This window comes from Cryptomeria japonica, chromosome 7, assembly GCF_030272615.1.
Source record: "Cryptomeria japonica chromosome 7, Sugi_1.0, whole genome shotgun sequence".
NCBI lineage: Eukaryota > Viridiplantae > Streptophyta > Pinopsida > Cupressales > Cupressaceae > Cryptomeria > Cryptomeria japonica.
In genome coordinates this window covers 699,003,466-699,025,274 of record NC_081411.1, presented here as the reverse complement: position 1 = coordinate 699,025,274, position 21,809 = coordinate 699,003,466, and the positions used below count along the sequence as shown (strand labels likewise).

General features: G+C 37.4%; 1 protein-coding gene across 2 annotated transcripts in view; it reads right to left on the bottom strand.

Moving 5' to 3' along the window:
* The window catches only part of LOC131033073 (nuclear intron maturase 4, mitochondrial), a 39,665-nt gene that overhangs the window by 3,392 nt on the left and 14,464 nt on the right, over positions 1-21,809 (bottom strand). The gene's annotated exons all lie outside the window — the stretch shown is intronic.

Here is a 21,809-nt window from a genome sequence, read left to right as displayed (position 1 = left end):
ACAAGTCACAACAGTATATAGTCCACCTAGTACAAATGTCATTTACTATCAGATGTGTGTATCAACTTTAATTTGTTTTCTTTGATTGTTGAAGAATTGCCTTAACCATGTCCATTTTGTTACAACAAGATTAGAGTTAAGTATGAAGAACTTTCATTTTCACCATGACCTAGTTTTGTATTATTGCGAATACCAATATTTGGCTCAAATCAACAAAAATTTCTCATTAAAACAACTCAAAGTTTATTGCAGATTCTAAACATCATGCAGAGATCTAGGTGAATACAGTCAGGCCAGTATATTTTAAAATGTGGAGACTAATGCAATTAAGAGGTCTTAACTATTTTAATTATACTAGGAAAAATCTTTTTAAGGAATAACTTGGCAAACCAAGAGATAAAGATTTTTTGAAAGATTCTGATGTAATCAAGATAAAATTGGGAATCCAAAAAATACAGAAAAAGGGAGAAGAAACTGCTAAGTTTAGTATTAAGGCAATGTAATTGCATTGAGATAGAAAGAGTTAAGGCAAAAAAAGAATTCACAAAGTGAATTTTGGAATATGATTTTTTGTTCATTATTTTTCAGATTGCTGATTAGTGATTACATTGCACAATGCATGGTACATTACCATATAGTAACGCGGTACAGTACATAGTTAAACATCAGAGTTCAAACCTAAAAACTATTACAAACTAACCTAAACAGGGCAAAGTAACAAAAACTGGAGTGTGCCAATTAGCAATTTTGCTCTTGTCTATGCCTGTTTATTCCTATGCTTTCTGGAAGGATGATTTGCTCAGTCTCTTTCCTTAAACGATCTCTTGTATTTCAAATGGTTTATAGACGATGTATTGGAATTTGGAATGGATCTTGTCCTTCATTCTGAGTAAATTGAAGAATCTTGTTCAAGAAAGTAACAAGCACGGGTTTCTGCTTCTGAAGCACACATTTTTCCACGAACTACTCGCCCAATGATTACCTGGCTTACTTCTTGATTCTCTTATTCACTCAGGTCGGCTTTGACCTGTATCCTTACTTGCTAAGGTAATCTGGGCAGTTCATAACAGAGTTAGGGTTAGACAAAAGTCTTCTCCTATGATCTTCAACTTGGACAATAGTTATTTTACTGACAGGCTTTGCATAGGAAAGGATGTTATCAATCCTATTTCGTTTGGAAAAATGATGCTCAGTTCTGTCACATTCCAAGGGACTTGGTTTACTGGAGAAAACCTAAATGCCTCTGAAGACAACTATGCAAGAACAGATGTTTAACCTCACCAAGTGGGGGATTGTAAACGGGCATTGGCACCCTGTTGGATCTAGTGGAATAATAACCTGGCCAATTTTTTACTTCCAAAATTCTTCTTGCATAGGTTTTCCGTTGACCTTTTGCTGATTTTATGTAATTTCCTGAATGTTGGAGAGACTCCGACCTCTTTGCTAAGATTATTCTAAGGTAGCAAGATTTCTGTGATTGATTCACATCTCAAATTTTGCAATTTGACTGTCTCTCACCCTTACAGATGTTCCTCTTTAATTCTCTTTCAGGATTCCACATTCTTCACTAGACTAATGAGCTCTCTAGAGTGAAATGCATTCGCACTTAAACATACTCTCTGCTTTTAATTAAATAATATGGTTTTTAATCATCTCTAAGTGTCCTTTTTAACTTATCTTTAGATTTTGCTTTGCCTTGTATATTGCTTTTGCTAAACCCTAAACCCTGGTATGCATTTGAATGCTCTAAAAATCTCAAAAATACACCCAAAAGCTCTAACCCTGATATGCATTCAAATCCTCCAAAAATCTCAAAAATAAGCCCAAGAAAAGCTCTAAAATCTCCAAAAATTAACTGCAAACGACCAAGAAAATCAAAGTAAAATATCAGTTTTCTGTCTGATTTCTGATTACCTGCAATTAATTGCAATTTTTTTGCCAATATATGCTACTATGATTTTAACCATACTTTGAAAACTCAGCTTGACTCACATTAACTTGCAAGTCAAAAATAGAAAAACATAAGGATGACTAGACTCATGTCCCGAGTACTTGCCAGGTGATCACAGCCAAATTTCGCAAAAATACCAGCAAATTTTAGACAGAATCCCAAATCCTGTGCCTGAACTCACTTGTGTGAAATAAATAAATAGGCATTTAAACATGCTTTAATTTAATCGTTTGGCTCTTTTGATCTTCCACAGTTGCAAATTGAGCTGAGAGGAGTGATTGGAAAGCATTTTAAGATTGGTATTAATGATTCAATCAAGTTTAGGGTGCATATGATTCTTTTTTTTTTCTATCGCTTTCTTCTTTTTTCAAATTTCAAATTGCAAATGTCAAATGCTGAAAATCTAGCTTTATGCTCCTAATATTTTTTGTTTTTTTCCATTTCTCAACCCTTCTGCTAGTGCTACATTCTCTTTTAACTTTTAAATGTTTTCCCTTCTATTTTTTTGAAATTTCACCAACAAGGTTCAAAAACCTACTAATTTGTTTTTTTCTATGTATAAAATCAGCAATCAACTTGGATAACATCAATCCATTTGCTTTTTCACTGTCAAGATTCAAAACCCTACTCATGGTGGCATCGGCTTAAATGACATCAATCCATATGCTAATTGGACTGCCAAAGAAGATCTAATGATATCATGTTCACTAATGAAGATCTTGGTGAATTGAAAAGAACAGCAGCAGTGGATGGTGACATAGATTGCAAACTCACAAGCACTCAATTAAACTGCCAAAGAAGCACATAGTGATATCATGTTCACTAATGAAGATCTTGCTGAATTGGAAAGAGCAACAGCAACAGTTGATGGTAACATGGATTGCAAGCTTGGTGAGTACTCAGTAAGTCACTGAGTACTCACGTATTCTTCCTATCACTGAGTAATCACGAGTTTAACTCACCAAATTTTGATGCTAATTTTTTTGGCGAGTCAAACAGATTACCTTGCTGCAGCAGAAAACATGCACCAAACACAGAAAAAATGCAGAATTTTACCTCCAAAACCCCCATTCATCCATGTTGAACACACACAGCAGCATTAGAACATTCTAGTGCAAATTGGAACAAGTTTTTTGGGGATATGAAGAACAATTTTTTGGAATTTTGGATTTGTATTGAATCAGTTCATTTTTATTTTTCAAGCATATAAATTTATAAATATTTCTAAATTTTTGAGTATGTTAAATTTACATATTTTATTACAATGAATTGGTTCAATTTATGTAAATTTATTTGTTGATTAAAATTTAAATGATTTACATTTAATTTTAATCAACTTTTTTCATTTTCTTTATTTTTCTAAATATAGGGTTTATGTTTTAGAGTTGGAAGATGTTATTTTTGTTAAATTCGTTAATTCAATTACCATATTACCAAATTATGTTTAAATTTTTCAAATGCATTTAAATTTTAGATGATTTTTAAAAAAAATCATGTTCAAATTGCTACATTTTTGGTAAACACTATTTTTTGTTCTTATTAATATTGTAGGTTTATATATAATAAAATGACATTCGACTCTGCATCAGGTTCGAACGTGACAAGTGGAAACCATCTTGTTCAAACTAAACCCCATGGAAATTGTGACCTGCTTGAAAATATGTTGTAATGGGCCAATAGCTGGGAGTGTGATTTGTACTGGTGCCTGAAGAGGATCAGTGAAGTGCCTCAAATACCATCTTTTAAACATTCATAATCACCATTCCAAGCCATGTGTTGTAGTAGCCTCAAACGAGATGAAATGAGAGATGATGGCACTTCTTGCATGACTAGATTAAAAGAAATCGGAGAGGGCCAAGGCACAAGCAGCCATAGAATCAACCATTGCTCCTAATTTGCCAATACAGTCCAATGTGGATATGACAGGTATTGTGGGCTCTTGTTGCAGTCCATGCCTATTCGGTACATTCACCTCATCCAACTCAAGCATAGTTCAGTCACAGGATTTTTTGTGCCTAGAAACATATATGGAGCACAACCTTCATTGGAACCTACATCATGGAACCTGGAATAACACAAAGAAGCAGATAAGGCATGTGCAAATTATTGGTATTACAACATTCCCTTCAATGTGGCAAGGAACCCATATTGGGAGCATTTAGAGGCAACATTGATAATTGCAAGGAATGGGTACAAGGCACTCTCTCCAAGAGAGTTAAGTGGCAAGTTGCTTCATGATGTTATTGTAGATGCAAGAAAAGATGTGAAAAACTTAGAAGTAGTGGCAAAAGTTTGGATGCACAATTCTTTCAAATGGATGGACGAATGGAAGGAACCACACTCTTGTCAATATTTTAGTGACTTCAAAGGGTGAGTTGATTTTTTTGAAGTCAACTAATGCCTCCAATAAAATGAAGAATGCAAAAAATTTGAGCTTGATATTGGAGGAGGTTGTTTCAGAGGCGCACATACAAAATGTTGTGCAAGTTGTTACTGGCAATGCAGCAACATATGTTTTTGTTGGAAGATTGCTTCAGGAGAGTCACCCAACACTCTTTTGAAACCTTTATGCAGCCCATTGCATTGACCTTCTTTTGGAAGACATAAGCAAAATTGATTGGGTGAGACCAATTGTAGAAGATGCACGGAATATAACCAAATATATTTTTAATCACCCATGGTTCTTAACTTGATAGAAATCACACCATGAGGAAGTTTGCGTGATTGAATGCCACAAGGTTTGCAACTAACTTTCTAACGATACAAAGTATTTCTAGTTTATTGACTACCTTGAAATAGATGGTTGTGAGTTAAGCATGGCTAGACTCAACATATTCAAAAAAGGCTGATGGAGAGAGGACCGCAAAAACAATTTTTAATGATGTCTTTGCCAAGAGAGATTTAGAGATTGTCAAGATAACTTAAGCTTCAATTTAAATTTCAAATTGAACACTTTATGTTTAAACTTCAAAAGTATTTAGTGTCATTGTAAATTATATCTTCAATTCATTTGTACTTTGTAGGTATCAAAGCCACTAGTGAGGATTTTGCACTTGGTTGATGGGGAGCAAAACCCAATGGGGTACATTTATGAGGCCATCCAAGACAATTACAAAGGTGATGTGGATATATTTGCCCTTGCTTTGGAGATCATTGATTAGAGGTGGAACAATTAACTCCACCAACTCACTAGTGCAACAAGGTACTATCTCAACCCCAAGTTTTTCATCTCTAGTAGCTTCACAAATACTAATAGGGAGGTTACAAAGGACCTCTCCACATGCATTGAAAGGATGACACCTAAGGTTGAGGTGAAAGACATCATTTCAAAGTTGCAAAATTATGAGCAAGATAGGGAGAGGCTCTTTTCTTCGCCACTAGCTATCCAAGGAAGTCATATCTTGCAAGTTACAGATCATAATTATTAATAAATATTGTTTATTTACCAACTCTTGAATATCTTATTTGCAGGATCTTGGTGGGAAGATCGGGGTGGAAATATCCCAAATCTCCAAGATCTAACCCTCTAAATTATGTCTAAGCCTTGCAATGCTTCTAGCTATGAGTGCAACTAGAGTTTGTTTAACATTCACATGAACAAGAGTGATAAGTAGACTCAACAATGCCTCCATGACCTAGTTTTTGTGCAATACAACCATCAACTTCACATAAGAAACACGGAGGACAAATCAAAGCAGCCTACTGATTTAAATGAGATTGATCCCTACAGTAACTAGACCATGCAAGATGATCAGCTCTTCTTCTTTACAAAGAATGAGATGGTTGATTTTGAGAGGCAAGCTATAGAGGATGTGGCTACAACAAAAGCAAGGGAGATAAAATTGTCATTGAATGATATTGATGTGGCAAAGGAGTCATTGCTATCTAGCAACAAGGTTGAACCGCAAGGACAATCTTCTAGGTTATGCAAGGAGCCACAACTGAGTTCAAGGTTCATACTATTGCCCAATTTTTCACTACGAGTAAGAGAAAATTGCTAAAACTTGTATTTTTTTACGTGCTTGGATATGCAATTTATAATAAGGATTTTCAAAGACAATCATCATAAATTCATGATAGTTATTAGTTAGCTATTGTATCTAACTTTACATGATGATGCAAATTTGTAATCCAATTGTATTCAAAAACTAAATCCAATAGAAAACACTTAGCCATTGTTTTTTTAACTCATTTGAAACATTTTGTAATTGAATTCTGCCAAAAAAATTGTGTTTATAAAAGAAATTTTATTTTTTTAAATTGACAAATTTTACCAAGTCAGAAATTTTGGCTTGTTGAGTACTCTTTGAGGCCGAGTTTGCAAACTATGGATGGTGATGCATTGGAGAAAGACAAAAACATATTTGAGGAAACAGTCACTCCTCATGTTGATATCAACTTACCTTCAAGTTCAAGGTTCATAAGTACTAGTTCTAAGAAGGGGAAGGAAGGATGTAAATTGTATTTAGTTGTTTATGACATGTACATTATGAACAATTGAACAATTATTGTTTATTAAAATAATTCCCCTGCAGTATAAGTACGACTGTATATATATATATATATTCAAAATAAATAATAAATTTATGATTTTACAAATATTTTAACTTATTAAATTATTAAATATAAAAAATGAATTGAAAATATTAGCATAGCAAACATTAAAATACAGATAATAATTTTACACCTTCCGCCCCCAGCTGGTCAAGTCTATTTCCAAAGACAATCCTATTATTGTAGAAAGGAGGTGATCCATGCACCAAACCAATATATAAGTAGGTTGAGTGGAATTAATATCTTGTGGTTCTATAGAAATCTATATTTACGTTTACAGCTGCAGAGCCTAGATAAATTAGAGAAGCTACATGCCCTTTCAATATGAATCTGAACATAAATACCTCCAATATAAAGCTAATATTTGTTATTGAATGTTTTGGCTTCTAAATCCCATCAAGAGCACTAACAAGACATCCAGGGCACAGTTGGCATGTCCCATCTGTTAAGTTTATTTAAATTCCGTGATCAAGAGACTAGAACAGATGAAGATATAGTCTGAAATTTACTTCGAACTGCAGTAGTGTGAATGGAACGGAAGCACAACAAACTTAACATGGTATCAGAGCCAGGTCCAGGCTAGGAGCCCCAAGCACACGAGAGGTGTGGCTTAAGGGGGGGTGTTGGTGTTGGAAATAAGCCACACCCAGACCGACGATGGACTGGTCCAAGAGGGGCCAGTAGCTCAGTGGTAGAGCACTCCAGCAGCGTATGGAAGGTCCTAGGTTCGAGTCCTAGCTGGTCCATGTCTCAACACCATCCACAAACTTAAATCCACTTCCAAACCTGATAATGTAGGTTTACGGCTCATATGACATGTAATCTTTGAATTATGACAGATTGATGATTAGAATACTCGTATTTTCTCTAAATGTTTCAATTTCTGTTCTTTTTGTATGTAACCATTGGGCTCTTTATTGGGCCAAGTCCTAAAGTTTTCAAACTATGATTTTAATGACTTCAGTTTTTTTTAAATGCAATTCAAGCCTATCATTTGCAAACTCAAGAGTCGCAAGTTTTCCAAAAGAGAAGAATTCAACTCATTAATGAAGAAGACCTTTGTCAATTTGCAAATCAATTACTAGTCAAGCAATTGAAATGTGTGACCAACATCCTCAAAAATAACAAGCGTCATGCTATTCTTGGTACTTTGAATTCATCATATTCCATGTTCTACAACTTGAGAAAATATAGGTCCATGATGCACAAAAGAAACGATATATTATGCAGCTGCCCAAGTGAGGCTCATAATGAGGGAATTACAGGCAAGATGGCTTTTTAACAATACCACTAACAAAGATAACTTCCATAATAGTAACACATTGGTCAATCACTGAGATAGAGTTGAGTCCAATCACAATGTACCAATTTCCCATTTGGATTAAATTTATCTGTTGAAGAAGGTTTGATTAAATACATGTCCATAATCTTCTTGTTGCTTTTGCCCATGGAAAAGGTTTGTAACAGTGGCATGAGCCTAAATTAATCCTTTTTGGAAGGAGGTAATCACAATTTTGACGTCCAAGGTGAATGTCCTTAGAATGATGGATGTAGGACAAAAAAACCAACAGGTCACACATATAAGTCAATCAATAGAACCAAGGAGACTGTTACTTCCCAAAAATGTAGGTCCATGATCCTAGACCGTTTCTCACCTTTAGGGCCAAGGATATGTCATCAAGGAGGCAAAAAGGGAGTTCATCAATAGATTGTGAATGATTAAGAATTTAAGGATGAGAGTGGATTAACTCTCTTGAACTTTGGGTTCAAAGAGATCCAAGAGGGTGTTCCTAGAGGCTTTGACCACAACTAAAGATGTTACAAATGAGCAAACTGCAATAGTATCCAAGTGTACACTTTGACCCCAAATCCACCTACTGCTATGAACTCTATGTCGCTGATAAAACACATGCAAAACTTGACTCTCTTAGGAGAAAACTTTCAAGGGTTGTAGATATTTCCTTGGGTGTAATAATGAGTCCTGAACTACATAAGATCCTATATCCTACTCCTATACCAATAGAGAATGATTCTGTTTGTTTTAAGCATATAGAGGGTCATGCTTTCAAGGCCAGTGTCTTATGTGGGTTACAGAGTTGCATTCAACCATATAAACAACACACGAGAAATAAGAGTAGAGGTATGCTACCAAGCACTCAAGCCTACTTAATAATCCTTCTCCAAACTTACAAACATTGATATAAAATATGAAAGTGACCATTAAAAATACAATTTGGATTGAATTAAAGTGTTGTGACACTTATAAGGTTCCTATTATAGTCACATTAGCAGTGAGGAAGAACTACAAACAAGGAGAGGCCTATCACACTTGTTTGCCCAAAATCCTCCAAAATTCCTACAACTAGCCAAGGAGACACGAGATTACATATATCTACTACAATCAACTATCTCTCTATAACTTTTAGAATACATTACCCTAATGGTAAATGGACATGCAATTGTTAAAACCCTAAAATACCCTCTGCAATATGGTGTTGTGAATACAAAAGTGACCAAACATTTGAACAAAGAATGAACTTGTCTATATAACTCACACATGTCGTAGCTCGAGGGCAAGAAGTGTTGAAGAGTAAGGGACTTCCAAAGATCCACAACCAACACAAAAGGGCAAGTAGACCAACAAAAAAAATTGAAAACCTTATGATTGGTACCTAATCTAGAAGTGGTCACCCATACCTCTTGGGTATGATATGTCCGTGAGTTGTTCTTGTAATCATGGCCTAAGGCAGTCAACTAGAGTAAGTCACCCCTTGATTTGTAAATTGCTCCCTTCATTAATGGTGAACAAGTTATCACACATTAGGGCATGAGGCGAGCCCACAAAACAATAAGAGAAATCAATCAAGGACACACAAATTCATTATAGTAGTTGAAATGCCTCACCATGAAAAGGAGGTGCGTGAAATAGTGCATGTATTAGGGTTCTGATCCAGAATTGACTTCCCATGTGAAGAAATTTCAATGCTTGGCAAGAGTACAAGTTTGGGAGGGACTTGAGAATTTGTGCTTGACTGGATGGGAGTCGAGGGGCGGAAGGGAACAAGAAACATAGACAAGGCATGAAGGTGCAAAGTTTGCAAAAGGCACAAGGTTGGAAGGAGAACATGTGAGAAGGGATGGAACAAGGAAAGGACCAAGTTGCAAGAGTGAAGAAGATATACAAACAAGAACAGAAAAAGAAACGCAAGTCAATCTTGGGATGAGCACAAGGATCAAGTGCAAGAAAGAAAATGGAACTATAAAACTTTGAAAATGTTCCTAGGTCCTGGATGCCTCTAAGGTTTCAGAACCCAAAGTTAGGAGAAAGGGAACAAGACAGTAGCATGGAAGAAGGATTTAGGATGTGGGGGCCAAGGAAGACATGACATTGAAACCCTTGTGCCAAGGGCTGAGGTCCTCCCAAAGATTAAGGCTCCCAGGGGAGGAAAGAAAAGCGATGGGCATAGGAGAAAATAATGAGACCTAAGGTGCAAGAAGGACTTGGCATTGGAGAGTTGGTGCCAAAGTTTGAGATTCACCGATAGGCCTAAGGCTTAACAAGCAATAGAAGAACATAGAGAATAGGGCATCGAAGGGATCAAAGATTGGTAGCAAGGCTTACCAAGTACTTGGATAAGAAAAGGCCCAAAAGTTTGACATCAAAGGATAAATCGAAAGAGTCAAGGTTTCAAAGGTCAAGGGGAACAAGAAAAACTTCAACATCTTGATGGAAGAAGGAACTCAAGGCAAAATTTTCAAGGTTTTAGGGATTGGGAGAAAGCATATCGTGTATAGAGGAACCTCTAACACTAAAAGAAAGCTTAAGGATGAAGAAGTCAAAGCTCAAGGATCAGGGTGCCAAGGAATTGTATTCAAGGAAGAAAAGGACCAACAACCCGAAACATAGAAAATCGGGGTTTCAAGGGGGCGAGTGAAATGATACCTAAGGGAAATTGCAAATGCCCAACAAAGAAAAATGACCCAAAAACATCTCCCAATTAATAATGTATTAGATTTTTGCAATTGCTAACACATTGATACACACATGGGGGATAAAGCGGGCACACCTACCCAAAATTTGACCAAGGGAGACCCATTAAGAAACATCTTGAATTGATTATTTCTGATGGTAATAACTATGCCAAAAGAACAACAAAGAGACAAAACTTGCCAAATTCTTCAAGTTTTTTAGGCCAGGAAATTTGGGCACTAATAGAGACCACTCAAGCAACATTTAGAGAAGATAAATACACACCTATATAACTCAAAGTGACAATTTTGGTTTCACAAATCTTTGCATATGATTTGTTAGTAGCCTAAAACAACACTTTTTTAGACAGGCCTCCCATTACTGATTATAAGCTTTCACAGCCCATCAATTTCTAAATAAAAACTTCCAGAAACAACAATTTAAGGAAAGAAATCATATTCTCAACCAATATATTCAAGGATGTTTCCAAATCAAAACTACTGTATGTTCAACACATCCACAACTGCAGATGTGTATGAAATTATGAATGACTATGATTTGGCAACTTGACCAAGATATCTGACCAAGTTCTTTTCTTTTAATTTGAATCCCATTCAAAATTTATAACATTTATTCTGATTCATTTTTTCATCCTTCAAAAAACATCTTGGTTTAATTTCCAATTTTTTATTTTATAATTTGATTACAAATTTTTGCCATATGTTATATATTGAAAGTAAGGCAGGAAAACTTTGGCAAGCAAGATCCAATGGCTTGCTATTTAAAGTCTTTAGTCAAACCAAAAATACAATGCTACCTGATGCATATATAATTGGATTACATTTGAGCAAATACATTGGTTTGCCATTGAAAGGATTTAAGTGTCTTTGCACAATAATCTGAGTCCATAACAAACAAATTGGATAAAACCAGAAGTGTTGATTCAATCTTTGAGGAAAGTTGAGGAGTTATTGATGTCTTGGAAAACATCCTAAATACTTCTACTTCCTTTTCCAATTCAAACCTCACAGACTATGGAGAAACAAATACCCGTGTCTGGCTGTTCAAATTGAACCTGATCCATTGTAATAACTCTTCATTTCCTTCCAACTTAGCATTATAAAAAATTGAGCATCACTATGTGGTTCAATGGCAAAGCCAACAATTCACTTACCACATGGTGCCAAAATCCAATCCTGGCTGGTAAGTAATTGAGATCAAGAAGACTAGCATGTGACTACAAATGCCCTGAATCGTGGTCACTCTTAAACATGTGGTGCCCCAGAATAATATAATAGCATTGAGCACAAAAATACTCCAAGAATATTTTTATGTCATTAAGCTTGAGAAAATAAACAATCTTCTAATGGTAATCTATATAAAAGAAAAAGTTTGCAGAGCACTCATAACTGGGTTTATTCAGAACTAAGTGGTTGGAAGGAAATGGTTGATTCCATAAGGTCAAAATTAAAGTCTTTGTTGAACTTAATAGGAACTTCAATCCCAAAAGGGGAGATGACGATATGGGTAATAGGGATGATGCTAGGAAATTTGGTCCACGTTCAAAAAGATGCTTAAGTTACACAGATAATGACTTTTTACATTGATCACAGAACAGTAATTCAGCTTGGTCTTCTTTGAGCCTAAGTTACCGGGTTCGCCCTGCTGGCCCCTTGGTCCTGGTCCGGTCCACCTATGGTCGGGACAGGGTCCATGTTCCACAGGTGTGGTTCGTGCCAGGGAGGACCCGGGCCGACCAAGGCAGACCCAGGTCGAACCTGAGCGGCCAAAAAACACCATTTTATTTGCAAAATTTAATTTTTTTTTGAATTCTGCCACTTAAAAAATGAGAATAAAACCTTAAAAGTGAGTTTTAAAACATAAACTTGGCTCATTTCTCCTCATTTGTGTTGCAAACAAAAGTTTTTTGCTAGCAGGTTGAAGAAAGGGTGAACAAAGTTTGGCTTCCAAAATCAAATAGGAGTTGAAAACTGATTTTTGAAGCTTCAACAAGTGTTGCAGCATCATTTCCACACATTTGCAAGCTCCCATTGGCTGAAAGAGGTAGGTTTTTGAACATTTTTTTCAACTATTTTGTTTCACAAATTATCAAACATGAAACATTAATTTTTTTCATTATTTTGTTTTTGTTTTGAATTTGTTCATATTATTTCTTGCCATAGGAACTCAAATGGCATCTACCTCTTCCTCCATTGGCACAAATGAACAATCAATCTCAAAACAAATAAATGATCCAAATTCTCCCCTATGGAAGTATGTTGACATTATAAGACCACTTCCAGGAGGTGGGGGATTTCATTGGAGATGCCAAGGATGTGGTGTTGAACGTAATAGTTCATATTTTTGGGTGGCAGGCCATTTGTGTGGAATACAAGGAAGAGAAATCAAAAAATGCCCTAGAAAAGAGGGTAAACCTATACTAGATGAGACGGTGATGAAATATATTAGAGAGCACAAGGCAGGAGAAGAGAGGGAAGCCCGCAAATTGAATCAAACTGCACCAAAAAAAAAGGGAATGCAATCCCCATCTAATCCCAATGTTGTAGTAGAAAACCACCCCTTCTTTTCCATAGCTGAACCTCAAAGTGAAGCACCCTTGACACGCAAAAGAACAAAGGGGCCTTTAGAAACCGCATTTCAAAATGAGTGTCGAGACATTGCCGACCAAGATGTAGCAAGGTGCATATATGCAAATGGATTGGCTTTCAATGTTGTTTGCTCCCCATATTGGAAGCAAATGTTGAGAAGTGTTAATGAAGCTCCAAGAGGGTATAAGGACCTAGGTTATGAGAAGGTACGTGGAACCTTGCTGGAAAAAGAGGTGAAGGGGGTTGAAGATGCATTGAAACCCATAAGGAATTCATGGGCTAAGACAAGTGTATCAATTGTTTCAAATGGGTGGAAATATTCTAAAAATCGTCCCTTGATCAATGTCAGAGCGGTGTCCCCTAAAAGGGCAATGTTTTTTAAAGTTGTGGATTGTGAGGGGCAAGTAAAAGATGGCCAATTTATTGCAGATATTCTCATCTTTGTCATTGAATCAGTGGGACCCCACAATGTTGTCCAAGTCATAACAGACAACGCAAAAAATTGTAGAGCTGCTGGTTTGTTGGTTGAGGAATGCTATGATCACATCTTTTGGACACCTTGTGTGGTCCATTCACTCAATCTTATGCTACAAAAGATTGGGAATAAAATTAAATGGATCAAAGATGTGTATGCAGAGGCTGAGGACATCCAGATGTTCATCACAAACCACCACATGTCTCAAGGGATTTTTAGATCCTTTTCAAATTTGGAGCTATTGAAGGTAAGTGAAATAGTAATTTAATTTTACATTTTCTGGTTTTTTAAATTTTCAATGTTCATAATATCATTGTGTAAGCTATATTGTGTATTCTTCTTTAGGGTTTGAATTTATTTTTTTAATCATTTTGGCATTAATTTGTGTTATAGGTTGCTGAGACCCGTTTTGCATCAAACACAATCGTCTTGAGACGACTTCTGCAAGTTAAAATTGCACTTTGCAATATGGTGATCAGCACAAATTGGACTATATGGAAGCAGAGTAGCAGGGAGAGGGCAGCAAAAATTAGGGAACGGATATTGAATGAGTCATGGTGGAATCTTGTAACATATCTCCTTAGTTTCGTTGAGCCCATTATGAGCATGATTCGCTATTCCAACATGGATAGGCCTTGCATTGGTGAGATTTATGATGGCATTGACTCAATGCTTAAAAAAATGAAGTGCATTATGAATGCAAGAGAGAATGAACCTGAGGAGAAATTCTTCAAAGAAGTGGAAGCAATTGTTGTAGAAAGGTGGAATAAGATGACCACTCCTTTGCATCTTCTTGCCTATGCCTTGACACCAAAGTACTATAGCAATCAATTTCTTGATAAACTAGGAAGGATTCCACCATGGAGAGATCTAGAAGTATCTTACGGTTACAAGGCAGCATTCCTTAGACTCTATCTTGATGATGATTTGCGAGATATTGTTACAAATGAGTTCATAGAATTTGCAAATGGAAATGGTCTAAGTGTTGATGCTCTTCGTCATAGGTCCAAGAAGGATGCTCATAGTTGGTGGTACTTCCATGGCACATGCTTCCAAAACCTACAACCCCTCGTTGTCAAAGTTTTATCACAAGTTTGTTTAATTAATTAAAATTTATCACAAGTTTATTAATAGTTTACTTTGTCTTCATGGGTTGCTAGTAATCTTTAATTTTAATTTTTATAAATGTATAACTTTAATTGTTTACAAAAGAGAAGTTGAGCGTCTAAGAGACTATATTTGGCAATTGACTACCAAGCTACTTAATCAAGCAAATCCAGAAGCTCCTCCACTCCTCAATTCATAGGAAACAGTCAGAAGTTCTGAAGAAGCAGTGACAGCCAGAGAAACTAAAGGTTGGATGGAAAGTATAAGAGAAGAAGCAGCCAAGTTTATGGAAGGAATATCATCAACATACAAACAGACCTCTTCTTTGCTTTCCAAGATTGTGAACATGGCAGAAGTGTGGGCTGACTTCCAGGATGTCCAAGATAGAGTTATTCCATGCCTTAGAGAACTGAAACGAGTCTCGCCGCAAGAATTGGTTAATGAAAAGATAATTGAAGCAGGGGCTGCCTATGACTTCACCAATTGGCACTGAACACTGGTTGCACGCAATGAAGTCTTGGAAAAGGTGAAAATTGATGCTGATAGAATAGAAGAACAGATAAGGGCAATTCAGGACAAGATTTTCTTTATAGTTGCAGAGGTACTTGGGAAGGAGACTATCTGAGAAAGTGATATGCAATTGGAAAATTTGACGATCAGAGTACAAGACATCTTCTTTGCCATCATAGGACTAGTTTTGAAGAGCAATTTGGCTAAGGCGTCGAACCTCATGTCCATCAGAGATGCCTTTCAAAAACAAGAATTAGACTGGGAGATCACCTTTGTTCTATGTGCAGATGACTTGGAAGGGTTAGAGTTCAGGATTAACATGTTGCCACATGTCACAATGGAGGAAGTTGACCAAATTGTGTCCAGATTCGTTGAATATCACAAGGAGGTGCAATCCTAAAAAATAGCATCTCGTGCCACTTGTCCCATTTGCAGATGATCTTGTATCTTGTTTTAGAAACTTTATCTAGGGCTAAGTTGTCTAGATCTCAGTCGTCAATCTTAGATTGATCTCGGCCATTTATTTTGCTTTCAAAAACTCTATATAAACTCATTCTCTCATTTCATTTCAGTGTGGGGAGATTTATGAAATTGTTGCACAAAGCTATTTGAGTAATAAAAGTTCATTATTAGTATTGTCTTGAAATCTTTTTATTGCTAAATGGTTGCATATTTCCTTCAACACTTGGAATAGATTTGCTTAAGTTATTTGCTTAGAAGTTGTTAAATGAATGATAGATTTGATAGTATAGATTGGTGAGATTTTGCTCATACTTTCTTTGGATGGATGATTTCCATTCAATGTGTAAAGTTAGCATGAGCTTATGATGTGGATGTTTAACTTCTACTTGGAATAATATTGTTCAATTGTTGGTACTATTCCTAAGTGTGAAAATCATAAGCACAACCCTAGAAGATTGTTTGTACTTTGCGTAGTTGTCCCAAGTGTGGCGAAACAAAGTATTGTTATTAGTTTCACCCAATCTACACCGTCTCTTGAGTTCATAGGGATAGTTTAGAAGTAGAAAAGAATTCCTAAACCCTATCCTCTTTTATCTTTTTTGAAGTCCTAAACCAGAAAATCAAAAAAACAAAGAGCATTCATTGATAAATTCGCCTAAGTCCAGCTCGTGAATGATACTAGTTGATGCGTAAGTCCCCCTTGAGATTTTCAGCATACACTACCCAAGAAGCTATCCTACTAAAGTCGCTTGTTCACACATATAGACCTTGGAGTCGCCTTGTGGTCTTTCTCGCAATCTTGGCACAAGTAGGGATTTTGTTCACGAGAGGGTAGAGTATCCTTGTGGTATTTTATTCTAATGTTTGGTATATGATAAAACGTACACCAACACAATCCTATCAAATCCTGTTCATCTAATAACTTAAAGCAAATATATTCTAACTGAAGAGAGTGAGACCATGCAAGCTTCAAGGCAACACAAGAATACACCAACAATTGAACAATGTATTAAGTGATTTGCTTCAAAACTTATAGCAACAATCTCTGAAATCAATCTCTCCTGCCCTTACAAATGAGGGGGGTCACCCCTTTATATAGGCCTCTAGCTATTAAGACATGCAAATCCTATTTAGGGTTTCACCCCAAAAGATTTTCCACTCAAGATGCAACAAGGTGGGAATTAGCAATTAATACCCACTAAGCCCATATACAATTAACTCAAATAAGCCCAAAAATGGCATCCATTCGTGCATTAAATGCACCCCACTACATCAAATTTACCCAAAAATAATGAATATTCTGAAGAAATAAATACCCATCATTCTCCATGCGACGGCGACATGCGGAAGGAATCTGTCATAAAATCATAAATATGGTAGTTGCATGCAAAAAGATTCTTCATGCATTCAATATGCATTGGCAGGGTCGCCCACTTAGTCAAAATATTCCATTAATAAATGTGCCACCACTACTCAGTCAAGAGATTCTCATCCAAGAATGGACGATCGCTAGCCCGCTCATTAATTGCATAAGTGATGAATTTAGAGATGATGGCTTCCAATTCTCCTATGGAGACACTTGGCACACTTTCAATGTCGAACTCCATCAAAGTGATTTCTTCCTCGCTCTTGGAAAAGAAGTTTTCCCACTCCATCATTTCTTGTGTTTTCTTCATCGTGTTAGAAAATGAAGAAACATTTGCAAAATGTTCCTTAGAAAATGAACCTACGAAGAAAAATTCGTGCAATTGGGATTTCAAGGAGTTCACTGTCACTCCATCTTCACTCAACTTCTTTGCGAACAATGCTTCAATCCTGCTAATAATTTCTTCCAGCACCATTCTAATCGAGACTTTCAAAGTTAAAGACTCCATGCTAAACTTTTCAAAGGTATTCCTTCCGGAGCAAATGGCGCAGAACCATCGATAAAAGTCATAAACCTCGTTCTCTGAATTACTTTCCCATCAATTAGTGTTTGCTTCAGAGCTTTCATTAAAGCCCTGAGTCGCGGAATGGTAAAGTCCTGAGAGATGTGAACATCCTCCCATAGACCTTCCGTTGCCTCCAATCTATTTAGAAGGGCAACAAATCTGGAATGAAGACGAGCTAAGTCTTCAATGAACTTCCCAGCTGCAGTAAAGACATCTTCCACCCATTCCCTAGAACTCTGGGCCATTTCCCTAATTACTTTTGTGTCATCAACGACTTCCTTAGAGAGAGAGGAAAGAGGAATGAATGAGGGATCAACTTCTCTGAGCGACCACTTGAGACTTCTAATATATTCACATAAGGTCCTATTTTCTTCCTTCAGCCTTTTACATTTTGCTTTTGTTTTCTGCTTCTTTTCTCTCATGGCCAAGGAAGATCCTTCGAAGTCTTCAATTACCTGTCCAGTTCAAGCATGCCCTAGATCAACCTGTCTAATCACATAATCTTTCGGCATAATCTTATTCTTGTCTTTGTCTACCGCAGGCTCAACTATATGCAAGGTTCGAGATCCAGATTCATCCCTCACAACCTTGGAGAATTTCTGAGGAGCCTTCTTCTCTGCCAGCTGATCCATTCTCTTCAAAAGCTCTTCTAACTCCCATGCTAGGTCAATTTCTTTTTCCAGCTCCCTCCTTAATCTATCCATCAGCCAATTAGGAGCAGGAATGGAATAACTATGAATTTCCATCTGCTCGTGCTCCTGCGATACTTCATCCATCTCCCCAAGGATGGCCTCCTCGAAACTTGTTGGCAACAATAATGAAGGAAAACTGAGAGGGGGGTGTGAATCAATTTTCACTGGATTAGCAAATTAAGCACAATTTCAAATTTGATCAACTGCAGCAACAACAAAGATAGTCACAATAACAACAAAACGCATAACACCAAGATTTGGACGTGGAAAACCTGGTTAAGGGAAAAACCACGTTGGGATCCTACCCACAATAAGATGATACTCAACAATAGTATGTGAAAATATTACAATGGGGAATGCACATGCATTCAGGCACACTGCCTAGAGCTCACTACTCAAAATACAATAACTCGGAAGGCTACAACCCTCAGGGAAGTCTCACTGACTTAAAATAACAATCGGACAACAATCTGAAATTACATGAACTGAAAATATAGCATCTTCTAATGCTTGATACCAGTTCCGGTTAAGCACATTTGTCTGCTCTGCAACACTCCAATCTCTGCTCAATCACTTCACCGAAAGATGAATTTGTTTATTCGCACATACACAACTCTCTGATAATGCAGACACAACTTTCATACATAAATTACATGAATATCAAACCTATATATACCGATCATCAACCTTGACAACAAGGTTGGCTCAACCCAATAAGACCTAATTACAAAATCCATCACACGCTACAATAATCAACCACCAGACCAATATTATGTCATGGATGACATAGCATGGACCTATATTAAATGCCCCAATACGCAACACCACCGAAAACCTCGCCAAGAACAACTACAACACACTACACCACCGGAAATATCGGATAACACGAAGAACATCACCGGACCAAAAAGATCTTCAATACCGCTTACAAAGATCAATGCGGACCATCAAAACAAATAGGACACAATTAGGAAACACCAACAAGCACATTAGAATCATCCGCAACAGCTGCACCAACACCACTTATTCAAATCTTCATCTATCAACATCTGACACTCAAGAACACTCATCATCAACAACTGCCATGTGAAAAGATAACCTGCAGAGCACCAAATCATGAACCATCCGAATAGAAGATACACATGAACATCCCAAACATTCTCCCGAATCCGCAACTCAAGATCTTATCATACCGGAGCAAATCAAATCAAATACCGAACTCTGCGATACAGAATATTGAAACACCAAGAACAATACCGATAACTCGATAAGATCGCCACACAGCACCATGAAATCAACACTAAACCAAGTATCTCTAGTTGATTTGCATACCAAACAGATAAACCAACCAGATCAACTCTCTGCAATCACCGGATCATCAAATCACAGGAATATGTTGACATCAATGACAACAACATATCCTAACAACAACAATATCCAACAATCTCCCATCAAACTCTAACAAAACTATCTTGGCGAGGTTCTTCCTGATGAGGACTTTCTTGTCTTTGACCTCCTGGCTGATTGGGTCTATGTGAAGCACTGACGCTAAGAATATCCTGCGTTGGAGCACTGCCAGGAAGACTGCCTTGAGGTAGATTTATCAGATTCTCTTGTATAAACATTTCTACCTCGTGCACACTAGAAGAACTGGCTGGTGATTGCATCCTTTCCACCCTTGCTCTTTTCTGTGGTGGTTCTTCTAGCTAAACCTCCTGATGGACTTCCTATTGGATTGCCTGTTGGTCTACCTACTGGGCTTCCTGTTGAATCCTTGGTTGGGCTTCCTTCTTCCTTGTCATCCTCTGCCTCTTTGGAACACTTTTCCCTTTGTCAAGCTCGACTCCTTTCTGCCAAACTTCTCCTTCTTCAGCCTGAGCTTGTGAAGATCCTTCAGTTGCTTTGCTATAGGAATCCAGATTTCCTATTAATTGAAAGCTCAGGCGGACATTTCCTTCCTTTAACCTTTTGATATGCCTATCAACCCAATGTCTGGTAGATTTCAAAACAAGTTTGGCCAAAATGTCTAGATCGTCAATTTCAGGCTCCAACCAATTTGGAAGTTGAATGGGTTGATATTTCACCTTTTTGAATTATGGTTGCATCAAGTCCGAATCCTCTTTCACTTGATCCAACACTTGGATTATTTCACCTATTCTGATGGTGTCAAGGGGCAGCCTAGAATACATCTTCTTTCTGACGTCAAGGTCATCTTTGGCACCTACCCAGTAATCCTCGAGGTGAAATTTGTGCACAAACTTTAATCCGGCAAACTTCTTGATTTTACGATAGGGATCGTAATAAGACCTAAATGTGTAAAATGCCAAGTGATAGAATGCCAACTCCTATGTTGCCTTCTCAGCTGCTGCCAGGTCCAGGCATACTTCAACATAATCACCGAGGACAACGGGGAATTCAATGGACAACTTCTTCTTCTTCTAAATTTGGTCGTATGTTGTTAGTTGTCTCATGAGTTCTAGTAGCACCAGCTTGTCAGATGGATACCTTGGTAACTTATACGGCTAGTACATGAATCCCTACATCCTGATATAGGTGAACTTTGGAAATTGCAGGAACGTGGTCCCAAATTGCTGCACTAGAGCCCTGGCCTGTGGTGACACTCTTGTATGAAGTTCATTTTGCATAAGTCTAGTCAGGTACATGGTAAAAGTGTCGTTCGCCAACTTGAAGGAACTAGTATTGTAGAGGTGCAGCTGAGGATAATTCTCATGAACTTTCAGCTGTGCCGGTCTGCAACCCATGACTCATTTTCCCGGCAAACCGTTGAAGTCGCCCATCCTCGCAAGCATATAAACTACATAGGAGCTCATGTAGAAGGATTGGGACTTCTTTTCTTTCAAATCCTTCAGTTGTTCATGCACGTAGTGGTTGATTAACCTCGCCCAATCCACTAATCCATTGGCATTCATAATCTCGCCAATGTAGAAAAACATCCATGGCTCAAAATTTATGGCATGTGGACACCCCATTATCCTGCTCAGCATCATTATCAGGTCCACATACTTCTGATTAAATTCAAAAATAGTGAGTGTCTTAGGCATTTTAGAGATGTGCGGTCTAGGTTTCAGCAACCAATTCTTGTTGATCACACTTGCACATCTATGAAGACCAACTTCATACACTGCCTTAGCTCCGTTCATAGCCCTATAGGTCATGGAATGATGAGAGGGGATTCCAAAGGCTTCCTTGATAGTTTCCGGAGTCAAAGAGGCCAAAAGCTTGCCACTTGATGTTAAAATTGTCCTTCTTCCTAGATTGTAGTGTTTCGCACATTCCAGGATCAAGTCTGGACATTGGATTGAAGGAGGAAAACCAGCTGCCGCAACAATTCCACTTCTAACCATCTTGGCAGCGATAGGAGATGGATTGTGCCCTATTGCCCCAAACATCCTGATTTTGAAGGCAGACAACCATGTTGAATGTTCCTAAATTTGTATCACTGACCTCCTCCCACCTGGACATCATCTTAGATTCCGGAAGGAATCCTTTCATCTCTGCTTTTATCTGTGCCTGCCTGGTGATGGTTG